Genomic DNA, 13045 nt, shown 5'->3' on the forward strand with positions numbered 1-13045 from the left:
TAATAAAACATAAAAACACAGCTTTAATAAAATCGATCGACACGCAGTCCATTGAATCCCTTCATCCTTACACACACAAGCCAAGCTACCAAGAATCCTTCCACCTCCATAATCATTTTCCTGCATCACACTAAAAAAATAAAGGAGTGAGCCTAATGCCCAGCAAGGAAAATCTACTAATCAATCATAAAACATAAACATAAGACTATATGAAAACATATACTATACAACATATATCTCAACTCTAACCCATGTCCATGGTAAACATTGGGGTTTGCTAGCTAAGCAACTATGAGCCTCAAAATACATTGAGGCTTGCTAGCTAAGCAACTATGAGCCCCAAACAACATAAAAACATTAGGGTTTGCTAGCTAAGCAACTACAAGCCTCAAAATACATTGAGGTTTGCTAGCTAAGCAACTATGAGCCCCAAAGACTACAAGACATATTCATATATATCATAACATAACATATTATATTATAACATAAACATATCATAACATATAAGCATATAAAAAACTATCCTATTTTCCTTACCAAAATCGGGATATTTGAGAACAAGAGCGGGATTAGAACACCGTAAAACCAAAAGTAAAAATGGTGAGTTTCTAAAGAAAAGAGATGAAAAAGAAAACTAAACCATCAAAGAGGAAACTTACCGAGAAGAGCCTTAGATTAAAGAACTTAAACACCTAACCACAAAACCATAAATAGAAGTTAGGATCTGAAAGAAACTTAAGGAAAACTAAGGAATCATAAAGGATAAAACTTATGAATAATATTACCTTGGATGAACTAGAACCGATCTACACTTCAATATGGAAAACACACTTTATCTCACTACCCAAGTGTTTATAAAGCTTTTATCCCAAAACCCAAGTGTATCTCTCTATAGAAATCCTAGCAGCTTGAAGGCTCTGAACACAGCTTGAAGAATGAAGAAAATAGCTAAGCACTAGGTCCTTTTTATAGAGTTTGAGAAGTGAAACTATCCTATTAAAAAAATACTTAAATCCTTAAATAAACATGATTATGACAAGTGTCATGCTCTTAATGGTTTTGGAATGTTCTAGGGTTTCTAGATCTTTCTTTTATTTACAAAAAATACTTAAATTTTTAAATAAACATGATTATGACAAGTGTCATGCTCTTAATGGTTCTAGAAGGTTCTAGAGTTTCTAGATCTTTATTTTATTTAAAAATACTTAAATCCTTAAATAAATATGATTATGACAAGTGTCATGCTCTTAATGGTTCTGGAAGGTTCTAGAGTTTTTAGATCTTTCTTTTATTTAAAAATGTAATGACCAAGCTACTCTAAACTTTGGACCATTAACGAAAACTATCCATAGACACTAATCCTTAATAAAACTTACAAGTAAAATGATCATAACTTTATTAAAAAAAACTTGTAAAAATAAATGTTAAACTTACATCAAATTTAAGTTAGGATATGGGATCCCATTGTTTAAAAAGGAAAACATAACTTAATTGATTACATAGAAAAATGCAGAAAAATGCAGAAAAATACATATAAACCATAAGTTAAGAAACTTCATCCTCGAATCGAACTCTCGGCCCTTCGATTCCATTCCGCCTCAACACACATCCCCAAGCTTCCAAGAACCTTTCCCGCCACTAAAGCTATTTTCCTGCACATATAAACAAAAAGGAGTGAGCCTAATGCCCAGCAAGGAAAATCTAACACATAAACCATATACATAAATTTCATAAAGAAACATAAAACATATCATAACACTCATGTCACATACATACTATAATGGCCATTATTACTTGGGGTCCCATAAACTAAACAAGTCATATGCCCATTAGATTAGTGGAGCTTGCTAGCTAAGCAAGTCATATGCTCATAATTTATTGGGGCTTGTTAGTTGTATAGGTCATATGCCCAAGTCTACAAACATACTTAACATAGCATATTACATAACACAAATTCATAAGACAACATATAAAATCATATAACACATAAATCCTATCCTATTTTCCTTACCAAAATTACCGGGATATGAGAACAGAGTTGGGACTTTGGAACACTCCTAAAAACCATAAATGGGAGAGTGAGTATACTAAAGAGAATGAGATGAAAAGAATGGAAGAACTATACCATTGAGAATATACTTACCAAAAACTTATGTTCAAGACCTTAGGTTTCCTAACCAAGAATAAAGAATAAGGTTAGAATGTTGAGTAGAAGACTATAAGAACTTAAAGAAAATAATACCAAATGAACTAGAGTGTGGAATACCTTGAATGCTTCTATAGCCAATCTAAACCTTGAACCGAAATGCTATAAACCTTACTTCCCAAGTGTTTGGTAAGCTTATAATGATAAAGCTTATAATTCCCAACCCAAGTGTTTACACTCTCAATATATTAACCTAGCAACTTGCAGCCTCTGAACTTAGCTTAATAGATGAATAAATGCCTGGGTACTAGGTCCTATTTATAGAGTTTAGGAATGAAAAGATCTTCATTTAACTTGAATAAAAATAATGGCTTTTAAGTGAAAAATATTTGAATTATCGTTCAATAGAGGCTGAAGACTCGTTCAGAAAGATGCTGGACTTATCAAGAGGTTGAAGATTTGAATGGAGGTCATTTTCAAAAAGTTTCAAAATGCCCTGAAGGAGGTGATATATCGCCCCCTGTAGGCGATATATCGCCTGGGCCAGTATGCCCGAGGCAATTGTGCGACGTTTCATGTTTTTCGTATCCCCGTACTGCGATATATCACCCCCTATAGCTGCGATATATCGGCATACACTGAATATTTAAGCACGAAATTACACATTTTTAGCTTAATATGAATTGAGTAAACAGCCTTGACTAAGCCCTCTAACGTTTTCAAAGTTGCTGACTGACCCTAGGATATTCAAATTTTACTCTTAATAAACTTATTTCTAAAAAATGCTTAATTATCATTAAACATACACATGACATGTGCTATTATCTTATTGGGTCTTATCTAAACCTTATAATATAATAAATATTGCCCTCAATATCAGTCATATTAATCAAACCTTAGTTTAAAATTAATATTCTTAAACTATAGGTTAAACTTAGAAAATCTACAAGTGTTACTATGAGTGTCCAAATAAATCTCGGTCTTAACCAAAATCCACAGTTATAACAATAATACTACTATTGCTATTATACTACCATCTAACTAGCTAAGTAAAGTTCTTGGACTCTACAAAAAATACTTAAATCCATAAATAAACATGATTATGACAAGTGTCATGCTCTTAATGGTTCTATCTAAACCTTAGGTTATAATAAATATATTTATAGGAACATCAATATTAATCAAACCTTATGTTATAATTAATATTCTTAAACTATAGGTTAAACTTATAAAATTCATAATTGTTGCTACTAGTTTCCAACTAAGTTCTGACATGAGTGACATTAGTTGCCAACTTTTCTTAGTGACACTTGCCTAATCTTACTCCTTCCAACTCATTTATTTTTATTAGTATATCAAATTTGTCTTGATCAACTTAAATATGCGTAATCAAGTTATTTTTCCTCAAATTCATCATAACATATATATATATATATGAGAGAGAAGTTATAAGAGACAATAATACAAATTATATACTTTGTTTGCTACAATTCAAATATTTAGTGTACAAAACTTTAGAAAATATTATGTATGTTTTACTATAAAAAAATTAGTCGCAAACAAATATTATTTTTGTATTAAATATTGAAGTTAAAAGTTGGTGCTAAAAACATAATTTCCAACTAAATAAAGTGGTAGCTAAACAAATTATTTTGGCACTAAAGACAAATAGTAGCTAAATGGGTAGTTAAAAAAATAATATTTTGCTACTAAATAAATATGATAGCAAAATTGGTAGCTAAAACAAATTTGCAAAAAAAGAAAAACTACACTACTGCGAGTCCTCTATTTGAGAGTCTTAAAAACTGAAGCTCGCGAGTCCTAAAAGAATGATTTTAGGATTCGCATTGCGAGTCTTGAAAAGTTATATTTTTTATTTTTAAGAAATTAATTGGTGGGTTTTGAATCCCAAAGCACAGTGGTGGTCGGCGGCGGTGGCGGCATAGGTGGTGGTTCAGAAAACAAACTATTGGGTTTTAAAGCCCAAGCCAAGGGAAATGTCGTGGTGGTGGTGGTTTAGTTTGAACTGGCTAAAAAATCGGATCTACGCTTAAAGGTTCGGAAATCACCATGGATTCTGACAAGCATTGACTTCCAACTCTAGTGACCATTGAGTCTGATTTTTTAGTGGGTCTTGAAGCCCAAGAAGCAAGGAGTATGGTGGTGGTAGTGGTTTAGCTCGTGGTGGCTGAAAAATGCTTGGAAAATTTGGGAGAAACCCATGAACGACCGAACTTCGAGTTCCTCATTGAGGGCCTTAGTCCGCACGTGAGGTGTCCATCTTCGGGGGTTGGGGTTTTCAGGAGATGGCACGTCTGATGGTGTGGCGCGTGCCAATGGTCAAAGACGGGACGGCAGCTGTTCGACCCTGGCAGAGACGACACAAGGAGAGAGAGGGAAAGAGAGAAGGAACTTCGAGAGAGAGAGAGAGAGGGGGGGGGGGGGGAACCAAGGAGAGAGAGAGAAAAAGGGGCTGAGTGATTTTTTTTTGTTTTTTTTTAATAAATAATAATAAAACTTTTGTTAAAAAAATTAAAACTTTTATGACACATATAGTTTTTAGGACTAGCTCCATGAGCCTTAAAAGAAATTTTAGGAGGTGTTTGTTAAAAAGAATTCAAACTCTTAGGACACAAGAAATTATTTAAGAACTTGCAACGCAAGTCCTAAAAAGTCCCGGAGCTATTTTTAGGACTCGCATTTAGATGAGTGCAAAAAAAAATGTCATAAAAAAGTGTTTTTGTAATAGTAATAGTAGTTAAAAATTGGTTGCTAAAAACCATAATTTACTATGAAAGAAAAATAGTAGCCAAATTGGTAGCAAGAAAATAAATATTTCACTGCAAAAAATTATTAGTTGCTAAAGGGAAAACTAACTACTAAATATTTTGATAGTAGAATTATTTGGTCTTATTTGTTTAGAATTTACTATGAAGACATTTCACTACTAAAATTTAGTAGCAAAGTAATATATTTTACTACCAATAATATTTGGTAGCTAAAAAACAATTTTCTTGTAGTGATTTACATACTTTACCCTTATATATGAGTAATACAATCGTTAAGAAAAAGAAATTAAAGTGGGCGTAACCGAAAAGTGGTTGCTCTTGGGATTCTCTCATTCAATGTTGCCCAACCATAACGAAGTCTTTCATCCATCTTGACTTCTCCCCTGCTCTCTCTGTTTCTTTCGTTCTTTGCTTGCAATTCCAGCTGAGTGTCTTCCTGCTGAATGTATATCTCGTGGGCTTTGTAATCAGCCCATTGTTCATTTGCGAGTAGAACAAATGAGGGTCCAAATTGACTACGTGGGCCTGGCTATCAACATCCTATGTTTATATATTACTACTTTAAAATTAAAAATCTACGTACTTCTAGAAACGTAATATAAGAGCGTTCTTTTGAACAGAGATCTCAACTAGTTTTAATTAATAACATTATCATCATTTGGTATCAGAATTAATGACAATAAATTTGACGTTTACCCTATGAATTGACTATTTGAATATTACCGGCTATCGGGATGTTTAAGATGCAATGTACTATATTATTGATCAAGAAAATGTTGTTGATTATACATTTGTGCGTAGGCCAAATAATATCCATATAAATACGTGTGGAGCAAATAATAATTAGTATTCTTATTAGAATAATAGTCACCTTTCAAACGTTAAAGAAAGAGAATATCGAGTATTTAAACACGCTCACGCTTTTTACTTTTCTAAACTCCAGAACGAAAACATGTATATAATGTAAATTATATGTCTGGTGAAGTTTCGAAGAAAATTAAGATCAAAAGAAATAGTTCTTAGTATATATACATATATTGTGTAATTGTTATCAACACTACATTAATTGGAAAAGCTATAAATATATATATTAAGATTAAGAAGAGCGCGATATATATATAAAGTACTAAAGACTACAAGTCATATATATTAAGAGAGTACGTACTAGTTTTTTTTTGGCATGGGTTGCGCATGGAGCCAAGGTAAGAAGAAATGGAATAATCATTCCGGTCCTACTACTGGTGGTCATCGTCGTCATCATCATCATCATCATCATCATGGTATTTCTATTATGACAGATGTTGCTGCCACTACTACTGGTGGTGGAAGTGCTTGTGGTGGCGGCGGTGGTGACGGCGGTGGCGGTGGCGGTGGTGGTGGCGGCTGTGGTGGGGGAGGAGGAGGCTGCTGATCAAGATGTTCGATATCATAACGTGCGTATTAATAATTGTTTGGGAAATTATTTATTTATTGATCATGTTATAAGGTTGAGAGTGAGTTCGCAGTGGATTCATTTGGATCTTCAGTATATTGTATCGATTATTATATAGTGGCAATATGTATTAATTACTTAGATAACTCTTTTATTTAAGGTTTGTATATTTGAATAATGTTAACTGTCTTAATATTACACCTTTGCGATTGATTTCCTTACACAACAATTAACACTTTGAATGACTTCTTTTTAAGAAAATTAATATATAAAATATGTATAGCATGAATTATTTTTCATTTTTGTAAACATGCTGATAAACCCAAGAGTAGAATTAGCACAGACTACATAGCGCATTATGCACCAATTAAGTTACATGACTGTAAGAATTTTACGTTCGAAACCAAAAACATTTTTCTAAGAATATAAGTAAAATTGAGTATAGAAATCTTTGTTGGTATGCAGTGGCGGAGCAAGGGAATTTGTTCGTGCAATTTTTTTTTCTTTGAAAAAGTTAATATAATATGCTAAAAATTTAATCAAAATTATGAATACTATTTTTTGTGAATATTAACTATGAATAAATCACAATAGTTACTTAAAAAAGTACACATAACATAATAAATCAATTTTTTCAGTTCCTACATTTATATAATTTGTATCATATACATTTCATACATACAATTACAAATATCAAATAAATATAGCACAAATTTTTATATATGATTCATATGCATACATATATAAATTGTAATTACATATATCAATAAAATTATCCAATTTGATAAAAATATCAAATAAATTAACAGTTCTTCTATTATTAATTTTTTAGATTATTATATAAATTTAAAATTAACAAAAAAAAAAATAAACTATATATATATGAAATTATAAAAGTCTTAAAGAAGTATTTTTATTTAGATAAAATCGAATATGATGATTATATTGAAGGGATTTAGAGCAAATTTAACTCTATAAACAATGTTTTATTTTGCATTTCTCTTTTTTTTTTTAAGGCCGGAACGTTTTTACATACAATTAAATATTAATTATAACCAATCATAACAAACAATATTGGATGGATGGTTAAGTAGGTTCTTTTTCTTCGAATATTAGTTGAGTTTAATGTTCTACAAATTGCTCCCTTTTTTTGTTTTATAAAATATTCAAACACTTCATTTTCTATTTTACTCAGATCTATAGACCCTGCTTGTTCTTCTTAGCAGATTCGCCTATGTTGGTATGTCGAAAGTGCTGATATAGATGATTTTTTACAACACAATATTACGGTAAAATATAAACGAAAATTGAACATTAACTAGTAGTCAAACTTGATGTAATTTTATCAGCCTTTCCTTTATTAAATAAGAGTTAATTTTGCTTGTAATATTTTTTTTTTGGTGATTAATAAGTCCAAAAATGCAATTGAAATCATGTTCAAATGACATTTATATTAAATAGCCATCTCTTTCGATAGTACAAAAGGTAATTTAAATTGACAATATTACACTAGGAATAGTGTCAAATCATTTTATATTTGAAACGATAATATTCTGCTCAAAATTTTAAGGATATAATAAGATTAGGATTTTTCATGAGGTTACCTATTTTTGTATTATCTCATCCAAACACTTGGCTGTAAAATTCATAATCGATACTATACAATAAAATGAAAACAAGAGAAAAACATCAATGACTAAACTTGGCTCTTTAATAATACGACTTGAATTTTTGTACGATTCACCTGTGTCATTTTTATTGACTTTTAATAACTTTATAAGAACTCGCAAGGATGTGATGCGAGTAGCTCAACAAAATTCTCTCTAGTCTTGCGACCAAGGATGTGCTCGTTGCGCATGAGACAAAGCCATAAGCCATATATATATATATATATATATTTTGGTATGATAGATAGTTTAAATAATTAATATTGCTTTTAATCATAATAAATTTCATATATATGTTGGAAACTAATTCTTAAAATGTCTTGTTCAACATATTTCTCATCTAAATGGAAACCATTGAGAAATTTTTTTAAATTATTTATTTTTGAGATGATTTAATATAAATATCAAATCAAAAAAGTTGATAAAAAAAATTATAGAAATATAATTTATTATATTTTTATCAAGAATTTATTTTCTTTCCCTCTTATTTTATTTAAAAAAACATAAGAAATATTTTTTATAGGGAAATCATTCCAAACACAAGATTTTTTTTTTCTTTTTCCACACCTTTTCTTTCCTCACATTTTCCTTAGCATTTTTTTCCCCACCAAATCGAAGGTTGGCCTTAGGGTTATTTGTTTGGCCAACAAGATTGAACTGGACAATTGGGTGGGATTGAGATTGGATTGGACAAGACTGGCTACACTAGATTATTTAAGTGTCACATTAATATTGTGTTTGGTGCAGTATAGGACTAAATCCATACTGAAATAACTTATCATACTTTTATCTAATAAATAATAAAAATTAATTACATAAAATAGTATTTTAAATAATTATTTAATTTAATACAAATATTATTTTAGTAAAATCATAAAATAAATACTTTAAATAATAATTTTAATATTTTGAAGGGAATATATAATTTCAGTATTTTATTGTTTTTCTTAAACCAACATAGTATCCTATTGTTTAATTAATACATTGAGTATGGAAAAACATTTCAAAATTGTACATTTTCACTAAGTTTTGTAAATAAATTTTTGATATGAAATTTATAAATAAATTTTCAACTCTTTAATTTAATTATTTTTAAATTTAAAATATATTTATTAAAAAAAATTAAAATGATAGAAAGAAAAAAAAAAAGTAATCACACTTGCATAGGATTATTTTGGAGGAATGGACTACTTTATATCCCGTCCTCCTACATGTCCAAACACTAGACTGTATAATTGTCCAAGCTAGTCCAAATAGCCAAACAGACCCTTAAAGATGGTAATAACTACTATAGTTCAACCCAGGAACAAGATGTGAGACAATATGCTTATAAATGAGAAGTTAAACATTTATGTGATTTCTATAAGTGGGCCAGAAGTATATTTGTGTAGAGGATGGTCACAAGACCCTCAAAGCTAGTGGATCATCTCACAAACCACGATTTCAACCATTCCAGAACCAAAATAACAATTAAGAAAAAAAAAGAAGCAACGAAGTCATGATTAGCCCCAACAAGAATAAAAAAAGAAGACGAGTTTCGAGCAGTGTACTGCACCTTAAGCAGAGTTCACAACCTCAAGAGAATACATATTCATCACGAATGAGAACTAGGTATACCACTCATGTGAAATGATGGATTAAAAAGATCTAGATAATCAATATTGTAGACAACTCAACGACGTGGAACACATCACAACTACAGATTGCAACCACCTAAAAAACAAGATTGAGGAATTGATCTGTTGAGGACATCTTAAGAGATACATGCAAAATAAGATTACTCTGTAAGAGGATTTCCCGGGCCCTTGATGGTGCACTCAAGGTATGAGCTAGGGGAAGTAAGAGCTAGTTTTGGATGGGCTGGATTGGGAGGCAACTTGAGGAAGGGATAAGATCGATATTGTTGACGCGGTTTTTCGCCAACAGTAGACTTAGAAATATGATAAGAGTATTAGAGCTTATTTGCAAACCATAATGAACTTATAAGAACCCTTTCGTACATACACAATTTTACGTGGTTTAGTGGTTAAAATTCACCTAGTCCATGAGACAATATTATTGTTATTTCTCAAAATTTATGCAGAGTTTCAGTAATACTAATACAAAAAGGCCGTCTCATTTCCTATCCATTATCCTTGATATTTATAGTGGAATTTCTTGGACAGGTTTGGGTAAACGTGTGCATAAATATGGTATACATTTAATACAAATAATTCTCATATACATTGGGATATGATTGTATAGCAGAATATACTCCTACTATCTCAGATAATAAATGATAAATGCGCAATACAGCCTAGGCATTAATGAGCGTACAAAGAGCCTTCGAGTCTCTCAGGATCCTTCAGTATGCGTCATGATCAGGTTTCCATGAGCTGAACATCTTCATCGAGCTGGTGATCGAAGAATATCCAATACCTAGTTCAAATTAACTTCAGAACGCCTTAAAGGGGATCTGGCCACTATATGTCTCGAATTGAACCGTCATTTTATGAGGCGGCCTGGTAATTACCTGAATGCCGTGTTGTCAAGCCATAAGTCGATCTGCTCACATCATCATTAGCTAGATGTACTGCTTGTCTGCTTTTCCATGTATTCATCTGCCAACTGTATCCATAGCTGAGTGATTAAACTCGTGCTAATTTGTAGGGTACAACATTTTCCCCCAAGTTCTTGCGCATGCTCGACATCATTAATTTCGGACACGTACAATAGGGGCTTTTAGGCTTCTGTCATGTAAAATCATGTATACCTACTACTCGATTGTTGAACATGTGACCGTCTGTAATTGGTGTCTGTTCGGGTTTCAAGGACTGTGACAATTGTCCTGTCAACATTTTTCCACCATACATGTCATTTATTCTTGACATTTGGATCTCGAGCTGACCCAATCAGACGACCCAAATTAATTTCCAAGGTTTACGTATAAATATGGAGATCAAACCTAAACACTACCACCTTTGCATTCAAAAACTTTCCTTTCAGAAAGAAAAATTCCATTTTTCTCTCAAACCTTTTCCATAACCCTTCATCATCCTTCAGTTTCTCAGAAGCTCTCAAGCTCCTACATGTGGATGTATCAACATTCTCATCGAACCAGCATATAAACTGTAAGTATTTCCTCATCTGGTTTGAATATTTCATTTCTTTATTTTCCAGTGAGTTTTTTACTTCGAAAAACATTCTTTGTTCAATGTCGTTTCATGTTTTTGCCAAGCCTAAGTTTAAATATAGTTTGGTTTAGGCTAAAATAACGGTACTAGACTTGCTTAGAAATAAAGTATTCAAAAAATTTCTAGGTTTTGCAAAGGAAATGTCATTGGTGATCAAATTAGGATACCTATTTGGATGTAGAAAGTTGTGGGGTTTTTAGTTTTGGCCCTGAGTAGCTTAAGGGTCATGATTCCTTAAGTGGTTTTGCATTAAACCACGTTCAAAACAAAAGTAGTGGGTCTGACGAGTCTCACACATGAATCCCGAAGTATCAGGGAATTTCACGAATTCAAAGCGCGTGGCCTAGGATTACGCGTGGAACCACGCATTGATGCTAGGAAACATCTTAGCTCGTGTAAATTTTAAATCACCAAAACTAAACCACTTAAACCTTCGGATCACCGTACATTTTTTGTCATAGCTAGTAATTGTCTTAGGTTGCCACTAATAGGCAGCTTTGTCGTCAGGCGATCTAAATCATGGCCCCACAAAAGAAAAACATCACGCACTCCTCTACTTAGAGCAAGAATAAAGGCAAACATATCGCGTCCGAATCTCCAATTCCTTACTTCGGCCCAGTGGTGGAGAGGGAACTTGTTGTCGATCCCAATGCCTTTTTCGAGGCCGAACACATTGTGTCCCAGATAACGACACAGGGGAAAGTTAACAAAATCCTGTTAAACCATGGGATTGAGATGGGAGTTGATGGCATCCTTGCCCAACCTCCGTTAGAAGGAGAGCAGAGTTGTGCCCCTCTCTAAGATGACTATGGGGCTTGGAGTGATGAGCACCTAAATACAGGTGCATTCCTCCCATTGGACTAGTACTTCATGGATTTCCTGAACTATATCGAACTGGCTCCGTTCCATCTCTCCCCAAACTCGTATTGAATTTTGGCGGGGTTAAAATATCTATTTTTGATGCACGAGTCGGACGTCTCTGCCTTGGCAGATATTATGTACTTCTTCTGCCTCAAGGCCAATCCTGATTAGAAGGGGTGAGGTGATGAATTTTACTACCTCACTTGCTTCCCCAACTCAACATCCGTCATTGACCTCCCCAACCACCCAAATGCCTATAAATACTAGTTCTTGGTGTCAAATGGGTTCAAGAGCTACGATCACCGATACTTCAACCGCCCTCGTATGTCCTTTAACTTTACAAATTCTGTATATGAACTTTCTTATTATTTTCGTTTTTTTTTGTTTTTTTTGTTTAAGCATTCTAAATGGGTTTGTTCCTTATACAACTATATTCGCAAGGACAGAGCGGTCTGAGGCCCTTGGGGGTCAATACGAGATGTTGTCTCGTCTTCCTTCGAAAGAGAAAGACTTCTGTCAGGTAGTGAACAATGCTACCATGGTGGCTTGCAACCTGATCAACAAAGGCCAGAAACTGTCTACCAGGACCTGAGGTCCACCTCCCGTTCTTCTCGTGCTCCCCCTTTGAAAAAAGTCTTGCCAGCCATTAAAGAAAACGAGGAGGAAAAAGATGTGACACCGCTGTTGCACAAGAGGATAGCTCCTAAAGATGATCAGGGTCCTAATCAAGAGCGAGCTGCGTTCGGGTTTGCAGCCGGCCCCTCCGGCCAAGGTAACCCATATAGAGAATTAGATCAGATTGCTGCTAGTTTTAGGCTAATTCACTTCAACCCCCACTAGCACTTTAGTCGTCATCCTGCTGACCTGAACCTGAACATAACACTCCTTCATTGTGTGGATCATTTGATGGTACGCTATGACCATAGCTACCTTAGATGCACCATTGTGGTTGACAACACTCTCCACTTTAGTTCCTC

At 33.2% G+C, this 13045-nt stretch overlaps 1 long non-coding RNA gene across 1 annotated transcript in view; it reads left to right on the forward strand.

Moving 5' to 3' along the window:
* Positions 1-6571, forward strand: part of LOC133802543 (uncharacterized) — an 86730-nt gene extending 80159 nt beyond the window's left edge. The window contains exon 2 of the long non-coding RNA XR_009877380.1: positions 6104-6571. This is a non-coding gene — a long non-coding RNA (uncharacterized LOC133802543). The remainder of the gene's footprint in view (positions 1-6103) is intronic.
* Positions 6572-13045: the final 6474 nt, after the last annotated feature.

Source organism: Humulus lupulus, chromosome 9 (assembly GCF_963169125.1).
Source record: "Humulus lupulus chromosome 9, drHumLupu1.1, whole genome shotgun sequence".
Lineage (NCBI taxonomy): Eukaryota > Viridiplantae > Streptophyta > Magnoliopsida > Rosales > Cannabaceae > Humulus > Humulus lupulus.